The sequence below is a fragment of the Rhopalosiphum maidis genome, chromosome 1 (genome assembly GCF_003676215.2).
Source record: "Rhopalosiphum maidis isolate BTI-1 chromosome 1, ASM367621v3, whole genome shotgun sequence".
Classification (NCBI taxonomy): domain Eukaryota; kingdom Metazoa; phylum Arthropoda; class Insecta; order Hemiptera; family Aphididae; genus Rhopalosiphum; species Rhopalosiphum maidis.
Genome location: NC_040877.1, coordinates 46,948,072 through 46,971,455, shown reverse-complemented (window position 1 = coordinate 46,971,455; position 23,384 = coordinate 46,948,072). Strand labels below are relative to the sequence as shown.

The following is a 23,384-nucleotide window of genomic DNA, read 5'->3' as shown; positions in this document are numbered from 1 at the left end:
TTCCCTCTCTATCGTTCTTCCCTTCCACCACTTCTTATTTTTCTTTTTTCCTTTCTAAAATAAAAGTTGGCTTCCGTCCCGACGCCTTCGGTTATTATTAATAGCTCGTGACAGTTAAACATGTGCTGGTAATAATTACTAATTAAAACTGAGATATCTCTATTAAAAATAGGACAAACGTAACCTCTTGAACTGGTAATTTTTTCTCTTGTTTTTGTGTTATTTCGTTCTGCATAAACTTTTTAATGCAATGAATGTACAAGTATATACGCACTCGTACACCAACAAGTTTAGAGTTTTCCCCGTCATTAAGCCCTATTATATATGCTGGTACCGTGAAATGCGCATGGACTATTGTCTATATAGTTGACATACACCCTTCTCCGCTCAAACCGTATACAATTTGATAATGTGTTTTTAAACATTGTATCGACTAATATGTAATAGATTTCAAGTAGAATATTTTTTTATGAAACAATTACGTTCATTATCGATTTTGAGAGAAGCAAAAGAGCTACAATTATATTATAAAGATGTGTAGGTACTTTTATTTTATTAACTAGAATTTGGGCGGATGAAATGTGCTTTACGCCACATACGCTAAATTTAAATTTAAGTATACCGATAGTAACTTATTTAAATTATTTATTAATCGCTAGTTAGATAGTGTAAGATTTTTTCCATTTAATATATACCTTTATAATAGGAAATCATTCTCCTTTCTCTTAATAATTTGTTATGCATATATGTATATATCCAATATCAATATGTCTATCAGAATAAATCGGTTTTAGTGTTTTTTTCTTAGGTATACCTAACAGGGTATTATATAATGATAAAATAGGGCTTTTATTTAACACATATTTGATACGTTTATCGTATAGCATGAACGTTATATTAAAATAGTCAATAGGTTATATATTACATACCTATAACACTTATATGGAATACAAGACGTATGTTATTATAACCATCATATTAAATTAACATGTAGTTTGGTATAAGCGCTATAGGTATTTCTATAATCCAATAATAACATGATTTTTGTTTGTATAAAACATAATGTTATATACATAGGTACATAATATTACAATATATTGCCTGCAAGGGCGGTCTGACTTGGTGCCAGACTCCTATCCCCGGTTGGCCGCCGTCACCACTCACCTGCAGTGTTGGAATTGAATGGCTCGTAGTCTGACATCTGAATTGTTAATATAATGAATATAATATAAATATATTAATATGTTACCGTGTTGGTATTATTTTGAAATGACTTAATACGTCATATTCATTGTATATGATAAAATGCCGACGATAGTCGATAATAATATGATTTGTCTTACATGATGTAGCTATATAAGATAATATAATAAATATATATAATAACTATTTTTCTTATACTGTATACTTACCTAGATGCAGATACTATACTGTTTAGTGTTTATACATATTGGATACTTCTACCACTGCGAACAATTATTTATTTTAAATACTTAACCGAGTGGATAATTTATATTACATTTTTGACGTGTGAAAATTATATTCACAGATTTGGGCGTTACTGTCGTTTTAGTAAATATTATGTTTGGCTCTTGGTGAGTTTTATACATCCCTATTACGGCACCTATTTTTATTTTTTAATAACGAATTGATCACCGTGTCAAATGTTGATATATAATAAATAGTGTTACAGTAACCGTAAATTATTCAAGTGTATACACTTATTCCGTCGTTTTTATTTCTTATGTTCCAATTTAATTTTCTTTAAATAATGCTCAGTTTATATTTTATATATTATGTACTTATAAGTTATAACTTCCTAGCTTCGTAAATCGAATATCGTAGAATGTCTTGCGTTAAAAAAAAAAAACCTCCATTTGTAGATTATAATATTAAAAATGATAAATTAGGTATAGTATACCAGCTAGTTTTAATGTCAATAATACCTATGAAATTATGGTTGAATTCGTTTAATATGATATTGCAAATTGTAGTATGTTTGTATAGAAAATATCCCAAACAAAAATAACCTTAAACAATATTATTTTTTATGTTGTGAGCTTATACATCGATTAATTTTGAATAGCGTATATATTATCTATACATATAGTATACCTATTTAGAGATGGCACGTGTTAGCGTCGCGTTAGGTGGACGTTCAAAATCGTTAATTGTTATATTTTATTTATGTTCTTGATATCCATCGGAATATTGTAATCTCCTTTGTATATTAGAACAGTTAATTATAATTATTATCAAGTTGTGTAAATACAGTATATAGGTGTATTTGATTCGTGTCAAGCTATGTCGAAATTATTGATATCGTTGTTTGTGTATATATACTTAGATTTTAGGTACTAAGTAAATATCTTCAAAGTTTTATTATTTAAATTTAATATTCAAAGAAGCAATAAAAACTGATGTATATATATATATATTAATGTATAAATTCAATTATTATTGTTTACTAACTTAAATTGCAGTTAGACAAGTAATATGAGTCATGACTTAAGTCCACCCAGAAACGTTCTAAATGCGTATATGTCCTTCACTGCATACGACACTTACGAATTAATTGGATTAAAGATGTCTTTAGTTTTGCAGTGTTTATTTTAGGTATTCCTCCATAACTATCCATTGTGTAGATTCTAGACCTGAACTTCAAAAATAAAAAGCCCTAATGCCTTGAGTTATATTTATGTATGTCTTTTAAATGGTCAGATAGATGCTCATTGTCTCCTAAGACGACTCAGTTTTTTGGTATCAAAGAACACCAAACTACATGACACTTTTTATTTGCCTTCATGTAAGTCAAACTTTTTGAAAAATTCGCCCTTAAAGGCTAAGATTATCATTCTCATTAGTACGCACTATGTATAGGTAATTTTCGTTTTTATTTCTTTGTAATTATTAATAACATATAAATAAATGAAAAAAAATTTTTTTGGACAGTTTATCAAGTTACCATAGTAATAAGTCACTTCGCTCAGTATCTAAAATACGTAGTATAATTTATTAAAATCGTTACTTTTATTTTTAGTTAATGACCTATATTTTATTTTTTAAACACTTACCAAAAAAAAAAAAATCTTATTGAGATTATTAATTATCGTTTGATTTCAACACAGTATATTACCAGGCGACAGTCTAGAAAATAGAAGACAATTAGAAAATCATACTGTGAGCAAAAATATTATTACTTTTCAGAAAATTCATTACACGTCTACACCTATAGGAAATCATAAGAATAAAACTAACATAACCAAAAATAGGTCAGGTCATTCAATTGTACATAGAATATAATTTAGTTTTAAACATAATTAAAATTAAGCCCCACAATATTTATACTTAAAATCTACTTAAACGTTTGAAAACTATGAAAATGCGTTATTGTTTTTTAAGTAGATCAAGATTTCATAAATTGAGAAAATTAAAAATTAGGCGTGAAAGGCGAAAGACCTCTAGTGAGGTATTTTATGTGTTTGATATATATACTAATAGGAAAATAATGCTAGTTGGCCTACGACTCGCCTCTGGTCTTTGCCGATTTTGCTTTTACGCCAAATTAAACCGGCTATACAAGACGTTTTTATACCGCCCCTTATCATTTAGAAATGATATATTATCTACAATAAAAACATTCTAGAGAACGATAAATTTAAGCACGAAAAAAAACATACTGCAAGTTATATTAATTTTTATAAACGTTGATTTAAAAACATCTTTTTATAATCTCCTAAAAATAATTATCATTTACAGGCTGTAACCGACAGTATTATTGAATTGGATGCTAAATTAAAAGTTAAAACTGTTAAAACTAATATTTGTTATTGACAAAGTGAAATTAAATATATTTCTTACGATATATAATATAAAAGTTTAGACTGTAGCCATGGAATAATATATACAATTTGTTTTATATTAAAGATAAATATAGGTAATATTTTTTATTGATTAATATTATTTTCTGATAAATTATAAGCATTTGTCTTAAAACTACATAGTTGTTTCGTCATAAAGTATTTGAATTATATTAACAAAAATATATATTAGTTATTCTGCATAAAAGTTTTCATGTTCAGTTTGTTAATAAACTCAACAGTTAATTACAATAATAGGATGATTTTAATTGGGTAATACTACGTTAGCTATAAAATAAAGTTAGTTATATACGTATTACCTATATAAGTACAATATTATATAAAAAAAAAAATCGTGTATTGCAGCTAATTGTTAATGCACGAATGCACGATAAACAATAATTATTATTGTAAAGTATTAAAAAATAATAAGACTAAATTACTATTCAGTAGGCACCTGCCTAAATCTGAAGGATATATATAATACACTAAATAGTGTAATAAATTGCATTACAATTACTGGAGGAAACCCATTATAAATCATATATATATTCGGCGAACACGCGGTGCTACATTTATAATATATTGCAGTGAATCGTAATAACGGCGGCATACGGTTGGAAAGTAAAATAATTCATTTTTAAATTTGCATAATATTATAATGATAATGATTTTCAGCACAAGTCTGTTGGTTAATCCAACTACTACAGGAACTTCTACTGTTTTAATCGCGATACATGTACTGCACTACTGCAGTTAACCAGCTCACGACCGCTTTATTACCATCACAATCCAACTAGGTATGTATCGGTAACTATATACATTACATGCTATATTCACTACGGACACTACGATATAGATTCCTGAGATATTTGTATGTAAGCCGCACGAAACGTTGCAGGTAGTAATTTGTCAGTTTAAACGCTGTGAGAGTGTGTGTCTGTACATAAATGATTTTTTTTAAATCACAAAAATCGTATTTTCGTAATTTCGCGCCATTACGTCGATGTATACAATGAAATCGATCATTGATATATATGACAACACGCAGGTTTTGCGAATTCTCACCTCATAAACTTTGGCGACTATGCGTGTGTGCTTATTATCGAACGAATTATGTTGGTTAAATCAACTGCTACTGCTGCTTATAGGAACTTATTATATTGTTTTAAACACACATACGATATACATAGCAGTCGGTTAACAAACTCTATATTATCGTCACAAACTAACTATCTACAAAAGTCACACATCACAAACTATAGCTATTCACCATACGACATCTATACTATTGTATAGTTAGTTATTTAAGACTACGTATATACGAAATGTTTTTACAGTAATTTGTTCGTTTTAACGCTGCAGTGGTCGTGTGCGTTTAGACCATTGATATTAAATATATATGGTGATACCGCTTTCCTATCTTCACTAAACATTCGCTGTTTGGCTAAAATAACAAACAGAGAGACGATGGTTCTCACTCGTACTGCAAAAGCTTCTGAACGATAAAGAAACTAACTGCATTTAAAGAAGAACGAAAAGAGATGAAATGATGTTGCGATTAATAATGGTAATAGTACCTACGTATTGGTATCAGTTGTGTTGGCTAACAGACTTTTATACAATGCCACTCCCATAAAGTCTTACGTACATGTATATAAATATAAATGGTCTAAACATATTTTATAAATCACAAAACTCGTATTTTCTAAATTCCGCTACCATAATACACAATAGCTTATTGGATTCGTTTTGGGATCAGAGTATTTGAGTCCACCAGCCGTGTGAGTCAATAAGGCTAAAGGTCCAAGAATAAAAATGTACTTATACAATTATATCTAATATACTTTAATAAAAAATCAAATTCAGCCATTCGAACGAATAAATATTCACGATTACGTATTTTGTCATTCATACAGAAGAAAAAAAATATGATTGAACCTAATTGACAACAATAAAAAAAGAAAATATTTTATTTCTGAAACATTTTATTTCGCTATGACTTCAAATTGTATTTAGAAAAAATAAATATTTTTAAAATGTTTAATACTTTTTGTATTAAGCGGCCGAGGAAATAGTATTAATCGTCAAATTAAATGCTACCAGATTGGGAAAATGGACTAAAACTTATGGAAATATGCCCTTAACAATACATATCCACCAAATCGACCCGCAGTATATATACAAAAATAAGTCGATAGATGAATTTGTTTCTTATGTGTTAGTATACCTTCGGGTTAGGAGTGGCCTATTTGTGTGGTCGACGTGCGATTGTGAGACCAATACGCGGCGACTTCTGCGTGAAGCGTGAAATGCAAATCTATCACAAATACATGCTACACGACGATATCTCGAACAACATGCTGTTTTCGTGCATTCCTACCCTCATAAACTTTTGACGACGCGTGTATGTGTGTGTGTGTGTGTGTGTTTTTACCGGATGACCGCGACGACGGCAATATAATAATATTATATGTTTATCCATAAAAATCGTTACGGCTGTCGTCGTCGGAGATCGTGTGTGAAACGTATATACATATATATATATATATACAAATGGTACACACAAATATATATAGGTATACATAAACATATCTACCTGCAACCTGACTACCTACCGCCGAACGACGATTTCTATACGGCCGCCACCACAGCCGCCGCCGAAACCGGGAAGCTGGCCACACAGCGATATACGCGTCGGTCGCGTTATAATAATATTATGTATAATATATAAATATATACTGCCATATACGCTTAAACGGGATGGTACTGCGCGAGCGAGATCGACACGCAGGTACGCATGCAAGCATACTTCCGGCGACCGGAACCAGCGAATAACGACAATCGTGTACAGCAATTTATTACATCGCATTATATTTTGCATCTAAACATACAAATATTACTAATTCATGTATTTTTGATAGATTGAAGGGCTATGCCCTATATACGGCTATATATACGATATAAAACATAATAATTCATAATATGTACTTAACGATTTTACACTAGGGAGAAGGATACATAGTGAATCACTATTAGTGATGCCTATAGAAATTAAGAGGACATATCAGTACTTTGAATCCGTCTTATATTATATTACAAACGCGTATAACTGTACCATTCCTACAATAAACATTAGTTAATGTAGATTCAGCCAAAACCGTTACGTAGTTTTGTGAACTATTTATTAATTATGTAAAACTAAACAACTAGTTAATTAATCTGTTATTATACATATTTAGGAGTAAGAACACTGAACATAACATTAATAATTATCCGTGACCTGTGTTCCCAAGTACAATTTTTTGATATTTTAATAATTAAAGCAAGTTATAATTTATGCGCATTTTTAAACTCTATTGTAATTATAATTATTTGTACTATTTTATTACTAGGTATATATTTAATAATTGTGAATTATCAGTTTTACACTAATACGAGTATATCGCTAACTAATAATTAATAACAGGTTGTAAAAATAAAAAAATTATTTTTAATTTACATATAAATTATCTTATTTCAAAATTTAAATACAAAAAATTAACCAGGAACCACGGCACATATAATATTTTATTTTTGAATTTAATAAATATATTATTATATTAAAAGTTAAAACTTACGAACTATTGTATCACCAAAATATGAATCTAAATGTATACTTACTTTATGTTATGTACTTGTGTATAAGGCGGATACGAACGATAATGTTTCGGTAGGAGAGCTTTTTTGAATGTTAGGCGTAGAAATATATTTTTTTACTGAAGGCAATAATGTAAAAAAGGTATAGTACAAAATTATATTAAACATTTCATTTTGATGTATACAATATAGGTATAGACGAGGTACTTTTTCTACCTCGCTGCGGTAGACGGGGACTACCCATTTCGTGTTGTCTACAACAAATAACCTCCCAATAATATGAAATATTAATAAAAAAAAATAACGATTCTCGACAAAAGAAATAAACATATTATTATAACTGCAGAACGACAGTAACGGTGCTAACAACGGCCAGTTTGATTTCTTTGATTTTTTTTTTTTTTTTTACTTAGTTTATCTAACCTTGGCCTGTATAACGACTTATAATAATAACGGGTGAAAATATTGCCAAGTCTATCGCTTAAATTCATCCCTTTACGGCAGCCACACGTCTTATCGTGGTGTCACCACACACGCGCCACTGCGCTGTCGCCACCGTGCGTGAGTGCGGACGACGCGCATCACATTATTATGTAAAGTGTCGACGACGGTCATCGTTGCCGCCAGATGAAGATGCGAACTTGTGCGCATCGTGCACGCTCGGCTTGTGTGTGTGTGCGCGCGCTTGTAGTGCGCAGTGTTAGTGTGTGTGTGTGTGTGTCGGCCGAGTCGAGAGACCGCGGCGGCGGTTGTGTCTCGCAGGCGCCTTTACAACACGCCGCGGCTTGGGAGGTAGCCCGCGCACCAGTCCGTGTGACCACCGCGAAGAAACCGGTTTAATCCCGGGCGGCCGCCGATACATCCGTATGGAGTGGTCCTCCGCGCGCGCAGTCATCGTGCACGTTCGTCCCGCCGACCGCCGCCGCCGCCGCCGCCGCTTATAATATATAGATGCATGACCGCCGCCGCGCACTCGCTCTCTCTCACTCGCACCGCACCCGGTGCCGCCGTCGCCGCAGTCGCACTTCGCAGTCAGTACTCAGTACGCCGTCAACCGCACCGAACGTCGTTTGCTCGCGGTCGACTGTCATCACGCACCGGTGCTGTACTCGTCGTCGTTGTCGCCGTGTTTTGTTGTAGCTTTTATTTCTTCGCGCGACCGCCCTCCCCTATCACATACACCCCAATCGATAATGCCGTACGCCGCTACCACGATCGTTTCGGCGATGTCGTCCGGATAGAGGTGGTCCCTTTTAGGCTCTCCAAACGAAATAATAATATACTTACCGTATTATCAAGACTACCTCCCATAATCGCTATAAATCCATTGCCGCCGCGTGTGCGCTCGTGTAAATGTTTGTGAACCGTCAACAGAACCAGCTCGGTAGCGCAGTCGTAACCACCACCGTCGGACGTACCAGGAGGCCCAGAACGATCCCGCCGGGATACTCATTCTAAGGTAATACCGTTCGGTTATACTCGAAATACACGTATTTAACATAATGTAATAATATGCTCCAAGAATCGTGACTATAACTTCGCGACGGCGATGGCGGGATTACAACACGTCGTAATAATACTCGACTCGTAAAAGTGCCGATTATCTATTCTATTATACCTATATAGTACCCGTGTAGGTAGTATATCATACTTAATATACTGCAATTTACCCGAGTCTGATTGAGACAAAATTTTTAAGCGCCCTCCCTTCTCTCAAACGTCCACAACAGTATGATTCTTGCAATTTTTTTTTTTTTTTTAAAAATCAATCGAAAAGATTGATTTTTCTTTGGGTAGGCACTATAAAATTCTCTGTAATCCAAAATACGCATACAATAATCGGGACAGTTCATCTGTAATATCGATCTGGGTTCATCAACTCCCAAGATCTGTATTTGTGATCAAAACGTTTCTAAGACCCGGAGGCTTGATCCAGAATAAATTATAAAAATTGGCGCGGTATCTTTGCGGTAAAATTTACCGCTGCACTACTGCAGAGGACGCGTGCAAGGGATTGTACTGCTGAAAACTATCGCTCACTTAGGTGATCACCGGTCGAATTCGATTTTGTGTTTACCGCGTGTTCGATCGTGTCTATACCTAAGTAATGGATTATCACGCCACAGCTTCCGTATTTGATATAATATTATTATACCCTCAAGCATAATCAACACTTAGATTCCCGCTAGCAGTATATCATGACTCTTTGATTTTTTTTCCCTTGCACATTTGTCCATTATACCATAATAGACAATAGTAAACTATTTCGTTAAGTAATTTGACATTTTCCCCGCCGTTTTATCGGACGCGCATGTATGTGATATTTCAAACCACGCCGACGTTTCCAAATGTCATATAACTCGTGAGTTCATGCTGTCTTTTTTTAATACATCATTATTTTCCGACCAACTAGTGATATTATAATGTCAATGTATAATATATTCGTTTTGAAATCTAGTTTTATTTATTTATTTTTAATGCTTGGCACGATGACGTATCTAGTGATCCGTGTTTAATTTACAGTTTGATGAAGTTTTTTTTTTTAATTATGACTAATATTACCAACGTAGATGTATAGACTATAGACAATGTCTTATAATTTTACGCTAATTTCATCTCCTTATATATTTTTAAATTCTGTTGGCAGTAACTGTTTAACTTTCGTTTTAACGTAATTAAATATCTTAGGTACCATCATCGTTATATCGGAAAATGGTTGTATCTACTTAAAATAATAAGCCTTTGATTGAATTCGTGACAGTTTTAGCAATTGCATCTACAATTGTACCTAAAATTATATCATATCTACCTTTACTGGTTCATTTTTATTTTATAAAATAATTAGCTTTATTTTGAATAATTTTAATAATTATAGGTTTATGCTCATATATACACGAAATTATTATAATCCTAAAATAATTTGAAATTTGAATGTTGTGTTTAACCCCTTGATATGGCTTATGAAAGTTATTTTAATGGTTCAAAATTTTGATCGCAAACGAACAATAGAATATTAATATCTTCATAGTTCATACGACATTCTGAGTTGAAAAGAAATTTTAAGAATGCAAATTTGTCCAACGCTTACCTAAAGGTATATAATAGATATACCCACTCACTATCAATAGTGTGGTTAACGACGTTTGCTTACAATGCAATTGCTTAGCCCAAGTAATTTATCTTGAATTTAAAAATTAAAACTATTGCGGATGAAAGTATAATTAATTACCATAGTATTTTTTTTTTTATAGTAAATTGTTGATGACTTATGTCCAGTTACAGTTTTGAATTATTTATTATGTTGAAAAGGGATAGCGGGTGGGTAATTGTTTAAATACTTTGCTTAGGGTTTGAAATATACTTTCCACCCCACTGCTTACTATACAATATAATTTATTAACTATATTATAGTTAAAATACATATATATATATACATTTATAATCTTAAAGTTTTATTAAAATAACGTAAAGAACAATCGATATCATTCAAAAAATATTTATTAAACCTTAGCTATGTGTAGAATTTATATGCATGCGTTAAAGTATAGTTGATGAGTTATATCGATGTAATGTGCTATGTCACCTTTTCCTTATACATATTATCTTAATTGTCTGTGAATACGAAAATATTTTAACACTCTCTCTCGACGATGCATCCGCTGTGAGACAATACTGAAACAACGCTGAATCGCGGATATACTAGTTAATAGTTATTGCTATATACTAGCCGATATCGAAAGTAGAATTCTGGTGTCCAAAAAAGGAGTTTAAAATAATAAAGATAAAAGTTATGGGAATGACTGCGTACATTTTACTTAATCGTAATTCAGTGGAACATAAGTAATAACATAATAAATATAATATTATGTATGTACTTTCCCTCGTTTAAAATATATCCACATTATGGGATGTGTAATATGATGGACATATTGTCTCATCGCGTGTTAAATGTCAAATTATTAATTGTCAGTTTAAATGATATTACAGTGTGTACAGGTCATTTAAAGAGTTTGAATAATTTTGATTAGGACAAGGAGTTGTTGAAATCGTTCATAAATAGATATTATTATTTGACAGCGGGTTGTCTATGAATTTATTAAAAATTCAAATTTGTATACATACATAGTTACGATTGTGTAGGCTTGTATATACTCATACATCACTAATAGTATTTAATAGGCTATATCTATTCTTGGTTCGGTTAAACGTATTGTTTATATTGTAATTATAATAATTGTGTCGTTTTGGTTTAACGGCTGATATAATTATATGGTCTGCAAGCACGGCGGTAAACTCCAAGTTTCTTTCGTTCTCTATGGTGGGAGCCACCGAATGAAAATAATAATAATCACAATAAGCGCTTGCTAATTTGCAAATATGTTAAGTACTTGAACACGTGAGTTTGTAATGTTTTAAAAAAACATGAACAATATTATCATATTTCTTTCCCTCCATAACTCGTTAGTAATGTAGGTACCTATAAGTATAAATGTATGGTGCCGCCGCCGCCATTCCGGTTTGGTTTTAAATAAAGTCATTAAAACAATAAAGCCATTATTTATATAAAAAAAAAAAACCAGTTTACTCAGACCCGGTAGTTCGCAACCCCTCAATTGTTCGATACCTGCCTACTTGTTACAGTCCATATTACATATACATCGAGAAAACTATAATTAAGTGGTATACTGGTAAACTCTTCATTTTATATTTTATAACCTATAAGTTAACTCGCTTACATTAAATGGTTTTTTGAAGCGTTTGCTTTTAAATACCCAAGCGATTCGTCTGTGGATTACAAATATTGTTTCATTGTTTATCACTGCAATGTATGAAATATTTAAAATGTTTTATTGATTGTAATTTGTAAATACATAATTTAATAAATTACTATTATTATTAATAAGAAAAAGTATTGTTCCAATAAATTGTGTAACTTTGTACTTTATGGTGAGCTACAAAAAAAATATACATAGAAATATACAGTTATTAGCATTACTGCTGTCGAGATATTCAAATGTTTATTGCATTTCTTTTTATACTTAACAGCTTAAATTCTCCTCGATATTTTCATCATGAAGAGAATTTTATATACGTTTGTCATTTTTTGGAATCTTAATTCTTTTCCACTGAATTTTATTAATCGCATATTGTACGAACATTGTTCTTAGTTCCGTCATTCACGTGTTTTCATTTGGATTGACACGAGTATAATTAAATTTATAATTTGCGCATTCCCTTATTAAGCTTGGAAAGTTTCTTGACGTGTTGTGGTTGTGAGGTGTCAAACACCGTCTTCTATATTAAGGGACCTATAGTGTTCGTTACGACTTCACTTCTGAATTTAAATTAATTTTATATATATTTCAGTAGGTACCTACTTCATTAGCAAACATAATAGTATATAAATCTTGGTCATACTTTATTCGATGATCCTGGTAATATATTTAAGCATAAATATTTTTTGCGCACACTATTTATATGTGTATGTACATTATATTTACATTATAATAATGGTATTGTAAAAAAAGTGCTAATATATTCTTAAACATTTTCACGACTTCATTTCGTCATTTCGGTGCGTGTTTGGTGAGTTAAGCTCCAATATAATCGTCTTACATTATATTTTATACCTCGGTACTCGTCTAGAAATCCTGTTTTTGTCATTTACCACGTCAGGACATTAAAAACCAATAAAGGAGCCGAATAAATCTGGTTTTAGCACGTAGATAAATACTTTATATTATAAATTATAATAGGTATACGTATACTCTTATATTTATACACACACTCACATACAAAATATTTTGTATTGGTTGTAATACGGCGATTTTAGAGAGATGCCTACTATATGTCTGGTAACTAATAACAATACGCCAATAAAGCAACGTATACGAAATACAATTTTTACTTCAATCATATAGACGTGAATAAGTTCTAAAAAAACAGCTTGAGCTTAAATAGGTTTTAATGTAAAATTGTTTGCCTCCAAATCGTTCACATCCTTCTTGTAATTATATATACACCATTTTACAACACAAAATATCAAAAACAGAAATAAAAAATTGATAAATAAATGTAATACTAAATATTTAACACTAAGTTGTATAAAATATCTTATGTTTAGGCGTATGGCTTGAATAACGACACATTATTCGCATTTTTAGTTTTCGAAAAATATATTGGCGACAATGCGACATGTGCATAACGGCGATAAACTTAACGGATAGTTCGCACCAATATTAAAACAAATTGTGGTAAAAATCGAATCGTTTTGACGACATTATCATCGCGACGGGCGGTTTTCAATATACTTACTTTTAAAACGTCAGAATTATATACGTGACCGTATACCAACCATTATTGTGTTATATACGGTGTATATTATAATATGGACGCAGACACGCAGTAGTCATAAATGTTGCACAGTCGGCGAACATGTCGCTTACACACAGAGATTTTGTGTGGAATAATAACGTGAATCGGATATTTCGTAATTTGCCATGTGTCCGACCCATGCGGTGGCCGGGTACGTTATTGTAATGTAAGAACGTCGAGCTCGAATTCGAAAAATCATTTTTCTGCGTGAATCGAACAAAAACGCGTAGTAGGTGCCTACCAGAAAAAAAATGAAACGAAACGATTGTCGGTTAAACGCTTTACAATGGTAATCGCCGCAGTGGGCTGGTCGTGTACGACGTATGTATAGGTAAAGCGTTTGAACTGTTGAAGGGAAAATCTTTTTTTTTATTGTAGTAGAATTGTAACTATTATATATATAAAAAAACGTTCGTAGGTACGTATATATATATATAATGTATAACATAGCCTCTCATTAATCTAACAATGATGTTTCTGATCAATTGTCGACATTTCATTGGGGTGGTTTTCATGGTTAACACATGTACTATAAATTCTTTTGAATATATATGTATATACCTATATATTATTTTAATAACAAAAAAAAAGAAAATTATTGGAACAGTAATTTACAAAAACTGCACGTGTTCAACAGGGCGGATAGTTTTTGGCTGTCGAAAATGTGAATTATTGTATTATATTCTATACACATTTTTCTATTTATAAACCCCTATTGGTAATGCTAACGAATATTTTAAGTATTTACAAAGTCAATTGTTTTTTTGTACAATAATAATATAATAATATAATATATTTAAATGGTAAATGTAATTTTTAAATATCATGTAGTTTATCTGACGGATTAGCAATAATGGTTTTTATATTATCAAACGTAAAACGACAAAGTTTTGATTATTTTTGTTCAACATATTTATTGTATGATAAAATAATTGCAATTTCGAATTAGCGATAACATAAATCATATTTTTTTCAATAGTTCTTATAATAATAGAGTGGTACATAGAATGTGTGTTGGCTTCATATTACTAATGTATATATACATTGCAGATATTTTAAATTGCACCATTCCAGTTCAGTGTTCACGTTATATTATAACGGTTCTTGGGTAATGCCCGTCATTTCTGTAATATTAAATGTATAAAACTTTGTAGTATTGTAATTATTGTGTATATATAGTATACATATACATTTAAAAAACAATATTGTATATAATTTTTGATTTTTATCACAATATAATATCCGTCAAAAGTCAAAAATTGTTTTACGTTCGTTATATTTATAAATTATTATTTTTTATGATAGTCAACTAAGAAATTATTTCAACTGTGAAGTTTAAAAAATAAATACTTGGTATCTTTTAATATAAGGCATAGGTACTATAATTATGATTATCGACATAATATTTTACATTCATGATACTATAATGATATAAATAAAACATTTTGAATGCGATATTGGTTACAATATATCATATTTTAGTCGTCTCATTATTATTTCTCTATTATTAACAATTTATTCGACATTTGAAGCCTTATATATACCTACCTACTTACATGTTGAAATTAAATACGAGGTTATTAAGATGATTTTTTTTTATCAATTGGATGCCACAGCGTTGCTAAAAACACGATACTGAAATTAAATTATTTTTTTTTTTCCATTGAAAGCTAAGCTAATGAGAAAGGTCGGTGATTGAATTTCCCGTGATTTACATATACTATGAATGAAATCCATACCGTGTAGATGCGTAGTTTGTTTGGTACGACATAGTTATACAGTCGAATGACCAATATTCACAATAGACATGTTTAGAAATATTGTGATGCACACGTCATGAATGTTTGCACTGATAAAAATAATATTTGCATAACGTGTATTTTATCGGCAAATAATCTGTTTTATTCGTTCTACATCCCGAGTTTACTGTAATAAATAATCGCAATAATATATATTTGGATGCTGAGATTTATTACGCTTTTCATTAAATCCGTACGGGTTAAGTATACATAAATTATTATTTTTATTGGTCATTTACTGTGCGAACGAAATGGGAATTAAATCAAAATGTACCTATATATTATATTTTGTAACATCACGATGAATGTTAAATATTAATCAACACGCGTCAGATGCGAGAGCGATTTCTCTTTATAACTTAACGTCATCATGTGCGTATATGTGATGTGTATATTATATTATACACTTACACTTTAATACTTTATTGTATGACGTATAATATACATACATGCACACCAAACGAGTGGTTAATTTTACACGTGTAGTATCGTTTTCCAATGCAGACCGCTTGGTACTTTTCACACGTAAATTATGGTTTGAAATCTTAATATAATATTAATAAATGTAGGTAGGTATATCGCGTGCAGTTGTGTACATTGGGTTCCCTAGTTACGTTAGATAGTTAAACCGGTTAACAGTTACGTACCCTAAAATTGAATTTAAATCTTCCTAGTTCCTATAAGCTATAACGAAAACTGTTTGTATAATATTATTATAATATTATTGTAAGCATAATATATTTATATAACCAAACAATAATTATTTTTTTCTGTTTATACGTTTAGCCGAGTTTTTTGAAATTCTGCTTGGAATATGTCTCACACAGCACATATAGAAATGTGTTCATAAGTGAAAAGTTAAACAGTTATTAGAAACAATAGAAACATACAATATTATATAATTATTGACTAGAGGTACCAGGTTAAAATATTTTTTCCACTGTAATTTCAATGTGAAAATACGAAATTACGAATTCTTCGTCAATCTGAGTGCGTGTTAATGCAGATCATTGTTTGTTTAAATGCAATAATTAATACAATTAAAAAAATAATCTATTATCGAAAGAATAAAACTAAAAAGTTGTTGTTTTAAAATCGTCTGATTTTGATTTGAATTACAAATGCTAAATTTAACTTCAGCGACAACATGCTCGTTCTAGTCGGAACCATTGTTGTTTTAATTTAATCCCGCGTGGGTTTAAAATAACATTTGAACAAAGCGAGGTTTGAAAAAATACTTAAATCGAGATTTGTTAGAAAAAAAATGTTAAAATGCATTAGCTTTTACGTTTAATTTATTATAATATATATTATACAGTATACACCCTCGCGAAACACTAAAAAATCATTACAATAATAAATTGAAACGAAACAAGTCGTAAAAACCGATCGATAAAATAATATCAAGTAACTAACAAATTATTTTTGCTATATTTTGTATAAATATTGTACATACTGCATACTATAGTCCATAATAGGACATAGGACACAGGTACTCCTTAACATTTAAAAATTAATTTATATATATATATATATTATAGAATATAGATGTAGTTAAGTACATTATTCGGAATCTGACATTATATTGCAGGTGGTACACCAATAACCTGAGGTAATTATTAGAAAATTTCGCAAGTGAGCAGTGCTCGTTCGGAAATTTAAAAAAAAATACAACCGATTTTGATCAATTTTAGACCCAATTTTATGTGAATTTTTCCATAGTAATTATGATCTTACTATTACCAGTAGTACCTATTACCTAACTATAGCAAACACGGCTTTTATAATATAATATTCATTTTACCACTTTACCAGTGAATAATATCTTATTGTATAGGTAAATAATATTCTATTTTGAAGAATTTGTACTTGAACATTATGAATATACGGTCTTAAATCATAATATCATAGATCCTATCTTGACTCATCTTTTTTTAAACTATTTTTTTATAGTTATAGTTGTGTTTTTTTCCATTTATCATTCTATCAGTAGGTGATATAATTTTGAGCCGTTTTGCATCGACAATTTTAGTCATGTATCCTCCCTTAAAGAAATCCTAAATACGCCACTGTCTTGGCGCACCACAAGGCTTGTAATCTTTAGGAAGTAGGTGGCACTTGTTAGCGAGTTGGAGATGGTCATAAGATTTTTATTTTTTTCCATGAAAATTATATAAACATGTTTGTCTTGGTTTAAGAAACTAAAGTAAGTAAATAATAATATGTCAACACTACACTTGGTTTGAAATATACAATTTTGAATTATTTCAGTATTTTAATAAGACTATTGTACATATACATATATTTATAACTTATATTTAGTCACAAAAATTATAGTATCATCATTGTATTGTCAACGACGATAAGCCATTCCTAGGAAAAAAATAAGTTTCGTTATAAATAAACGAATTTTTCGAGAATTGTCGACCACGATACACGTTGTATATTAATATCAATGATTAAAGCTATAACTTATGGACTAAATTATTATTAATTAATAAATAATAATCAATTGTATATAAATTGCATTAAATAAATTAAATGTTTCACGTTTTTGTGACTTCAAACACTACACTTGGTATATGCCATATGAATATTTTGTTAGACTTCTTAATGTTGCGACAACAATACATAATTAACAGACTATTTATTTGATTGATATAGTTAGATTATAGTTTCTTTAAATTTAAAATATTATATACATAGATTTTCTCAGTAATATTATAGATAAGTAGTTACTCTAAAAATAATTATAAATTTTTTATAAGTAATAATATATATATATATATTATATTATGAAACATGACCAAATTAAAATGTTTTAATTGTAGGCTAGTGGTAGAGTCATGGCCTTACCTGGCTCACTATACTGTATAAGATATGAGACATGCTACAGTTGAACCTTTGTATTCCCGTGATTTTGTTCGTGACCACTTTTCAAATACCAATGTGAGACTTTATAAACACTTAATAAGCTTGGTCAAAATGTATTCTATGCCACTATGGTATATTTGCGGCGAGTGCATGACCACGACATTTTATTGGTCATCAATGATCAATCTTTCGATAACCATTGTCGTCGTTCATGAGTTAAACAGTTAATATACCTATACGTATTATATTATAAATGTTGTGTAGTTCAACGGAAATCAGGTCAAGAATTTGATCAAAATACTCTCTAGTAATATATTAAGTACACTCGAGTACGGTAACATTTTGATGAAACGAGTCTTAAACGAGCTTCCATCACATCACCTTTTTGGCCCTACGAACGCCCCGACAGTTTCTTAAGGGTTATGTGCCGGCCGGCTCAATTAAGGTAGGATGCACATCTGCAGTCACTTTATTAGCCAAAGGTACAGTGTAAAAATCAAGATAATTTTCTATGCCTCTACGAATCTCATTTAGAATTTATTTAGATTTTGAGTTAATTGTTCTAACTTAAATCTTAAATAAAGTTGAAATTCTTACAAAATATGTATATATCACGATAGCGATTTTTTAATATCGTTACATTTTACATATTATTATTTGAATTTTTTGGTGGTTTTATGTGTGTTTAAAATAATTCTAAAAGTTAAAAAAGGTTAAATTGTAATAAAAAGTTTGGTGAAGATCATTAAAAAATATATTCCAAGTACATATTGCAACGACTCAAACCGTACGTCGGTCGCTCCTTCCGCAGTAGCTTATTATTACCGATATCGATAGTCTTACTTAGATTCTGTTATAAACATACTGATATACGTAGTGAGGGCGTTGAAAAGTAATAGTTTCGAGTCTACATAGGCTAGGAAATCCACGAGTTGTTTACGATAACTACGGCCGGTATACAATTTCCGTGGTTTATTATTATTACTGCTGGTGATTGAACCCGCTAACTCGTAAACCCTCTTTGCGAATATGTATAACAACAACAACCACGCGTGAAATTTCATATGTGATATTATTCTATTTTATTGTCGTACGCATTATATTTTATTTTTTTTTACATACAATGTGCCATGTGCAGCTAACACGTAGGCGTACAGAATATCGTAAATCGAGCGCGAATGAAATGTGCCGGTCGGCTTCAATCCCGTCACATATTATTATTATAATATTATCGTCATACACCTATATAATAGGTAAACTAACTATTGAAGTTACCGGTAGCCGGTAGGTATAGGTATAGAAATATTAGTTTTTTGCGTTGTTGTATTATAGGTATACATATTTAGAAGGTGGAGGAAAAAACGCGGCGGCGGCGGAAAAAGAGAGAGAAATGCGCGTGGGGAAGTTGAGTAAAAAAAAAGTCGTTCCGTGGGGGCATTGTGATGAAAGCCGTTTGTTTGGTAGAGAACAGGCTACCGTCGGGTGAAAAAAAAATAAGAAAAAACAAAACAAAACAAAACTGGCGTGATGACACTCGGCAGCGGCGGCGCGCGGCGTCATGATTTAAGACTCGGCTGCGCAAGTGCGTATAGCGTTAATATTTATAATACGCGTTCGAACGTCACACAAAGGGCGATTGTGCGTGTGTGTATAAGTCTCTATGTATATTACAATAATATATAATATACGTTGGTAGGTACGTGCGGAGAAAAACACGGGAGACGATTAAAATCTTTCTCCCGGTTTGTTTTATATTATATCTACTAATATTATTGGCTCTTGTAACCCGGTACAACGGCGGCAGCATCATCAGCATATATAGCACCCTGCCAACACACACACACACACACACATACACATATGCGATGGTATCGCAGTCGGTTACAAACGCGTATAAATATAATAATATATAATATTTTTTTAATACGCGCACACTGCACGGGGGCGAGAGCGTATACCTACCTATATAGAAAAGATTCTTCTTTGGTATATATATAAAATGATAATAATAATAATAATAATAATAATACTGTTAAAGTGTCTCGTGTAAGCAGGAAAACTCGTTGCCCAGTTGAATTATTATAGGTTCACAGGCAGGTAAGTAGGTTGGTATATTCGAACGCTGTGAAAATGAGTTTGAGCAAACGATGACGACGACGCACTAATGACTTCATGACTATATATACCTATCGCCACTGTCGTTATAATATGCAGTATATACCGTTTGAACCTACGACAATGAAAAGTTAAGACCAGTACACTTTTCGATTGTTGTTTATTTTATTTTATTTTTTATACCTTAACAAAACGGACATAACTTATTATCCAAAGTTTATTTTCTCACTAAACGGATATTTTTTTTCTCGTCGTTCTTCGTTGTACAGAGGTATATGTGAAGCTGTGACACACAAAAAGATTTGTATAAAATGGCATTTCTCCACTCATTTAATTGTTGCATAAGATAATGAATAGCTGCAGAAAATGATCGCGTGCACAATTACTTATAAAAATAACTCACATCAAGCCACTAACTATGCATATCGAGTACATAATGTAATAATAAGGACGTTATGAAATATGATGAAGATTTTTCGTTGACATAAAATTAATTACATTAAAAAGTTAAATTATAACACGAAACCACGAAGGCAAGTTTTTTTAATGGTTTTAGTAGTTTTATTCTCGCATTATTAATGTCACGTCGGACTAAGTATCAAAACATATAAAATTAAGTTTTGTTATTATTTAAGGAAAGATTTATCGTTTCAGATTGAAAAGATAAAAAACTCATCCGAAAATTAAACAGAAACTATTTATTTTACGTTCTATATCGGCCTTATTATTTATAATAATCTGTATAGAGTTCTGCATTATTTGACCTCGGGGCGTGCGTATATAACTAAAATTAAAAAAAATATTTATTGTGTCAGTGTGAAATAGTGGTTGCTTATTTTAAACCGACGTTTGCTTAAATTTATAACTATGATTGTCGTTCATACATGCACGGACTACACGTATCTTACGATGTATAGATCCGTGGTTGGTATTAAGCGTATTACGTATATATATATATATATATATATATATAGGTATGTTTAAAATAATATTTAACCAATTTATTTTACTTCTTCAGGGGTTTTTTATGATAATACCAACATATAACGTGGACTCATGCAAATATTCGATTCACTTATTATTTCCTTTAACTATCGCACCTATTTCACAATCTTACAGATTGTCGCATAATTTGTAAAAGATAAACTTTATAGTCGGAGCTGTGCGATATCAAATATTTTTATATACCTATTATATTTTCCACGTCTTATATAATTCGATCACCAAAGTAAGTATTGTATAAGAATCACTTTTATAAAAATGTGAAATATTAAATATTCTGATTTAAATCCGTGGATATGGAATGACTGCGTGCATAATGCTGTAATACGAAGTGTTGCAGCAGGTCTTCAGTCTGGCGACATGGTGGACGTTGACGTGTATAATAATCCTCACAGTTTTTGTCTCACGAAATTTGAAACACCCTTTATGACCGCCGCGGGAATATACGGACGAGCGGGAAATCGTCGTTACTATATACATAATATGTAGGTGTATAGTATATGAAGTGTACAGATGTTATTATATATCGTATAAATAGGTACCAGGAGTGTCGTAATATAAGTATTATATTTCTAGTTTGGCTACTGCACATTATATTATCATATAATAAGGATTAAGGACGTTGTCGACGATATACACTTTTAATAACTTAATATTATTACACCTATCTCTTTAATAATATTATCTATGTATAGAATATATTAAACCTGATTTAATGCGTCTGAAAAGAGTGCCAGAAATGTATATAGACAATTCGTGTCGTCTTCAATAATATTGTCTATTGTCTTAACAAATACCTAAATAATGGTTGATATATAATAATAAATAATAATAATATACCATTACGACTTTATATTTATTATTTCGTAGTCGATATTAAAACGAAAACGCAGTAATTGAGTACTTTGGTAAAAGAATAGACGCACATTGTCGTCGTGACTTTAAACAATTATTTATTACGTTCTTAGTACTCAATCAAAATATTAATATTTAATTTAATGATTTAGCGTATTTGTATACTCGATGCAGTAAAATCGAATTAAAAGAGTACGTATAAGGTTTAACGACCATATTATAGGAGTGTAAGCAGTTTATTACAGTACTTAAAATAACGCGTAAATATAATTGCGAGCGGAATGGAAATCGATAGAAAATCTTCCAATTTTCTTCAACGCACTGCTCCAATCTCGTCCATGTACTGACTGGCAAATTGTATTACAAAGATACACACTGACACCTTATTATTACAATCATTGTAATAATAAGATGTCAGTAATCGCGATTTCATATTATTTTATTATAGATATTGAAGGTTTGATGTTTTCAGAAATATATCAAAATTGGTCCATATTATAACTTTTTGAATCATAATAAAGTTACTATTTTTAATTTGTTTGATTTTGGCTGATAAAAATGTCTTCAGAGTTGATATAATATTCTTTCATATTATTATGAAATAATAAGTGATATTATATCACTGAGATATAAAATAATCGACTACTGAAATAGTTTTTGTATTCATTTTTCAAGAAGGTGATACGTCACTCATCCACTTGGCACTTGCATCCCTTCCCAAACCACGCGTCCTCGGGTCCACCCTATCTAAGGGAGTTAGACGTCAGTTGTGTACGGTGTTGGCGTGTTGCACTATATATTATACCACATATAATATACATATACATACAACATAAATGGAAAGAGATATTTTATCCGTTACCTA

At 31.0% G+C, this 23,384-nt stretch overlaps 1 protein-coding gene across 1 annotated transcript in view; it reads left to right on the top strand.

The window, feature by feature from the left end:
* Nucleotides 1-8,484: 8,484 nt before the first annotated feature.
* The window catches only part of LOC113549698 (mitochondrial distribution and morphology protein 34-like), a 71,169-nt gene continuing 56,269 nt past the window's right edge, over nt 8,485-23,384 (top strand). Inside the window, exon 1 of the mRNA XM_026951113.1 lies at nt 8,485-8,958. The gene's annotated coding sequence lies outside the window, so the exon portion shown is untranslated. The remainder of the gene's footprint in view (nt 8,959-23,384) is intronic.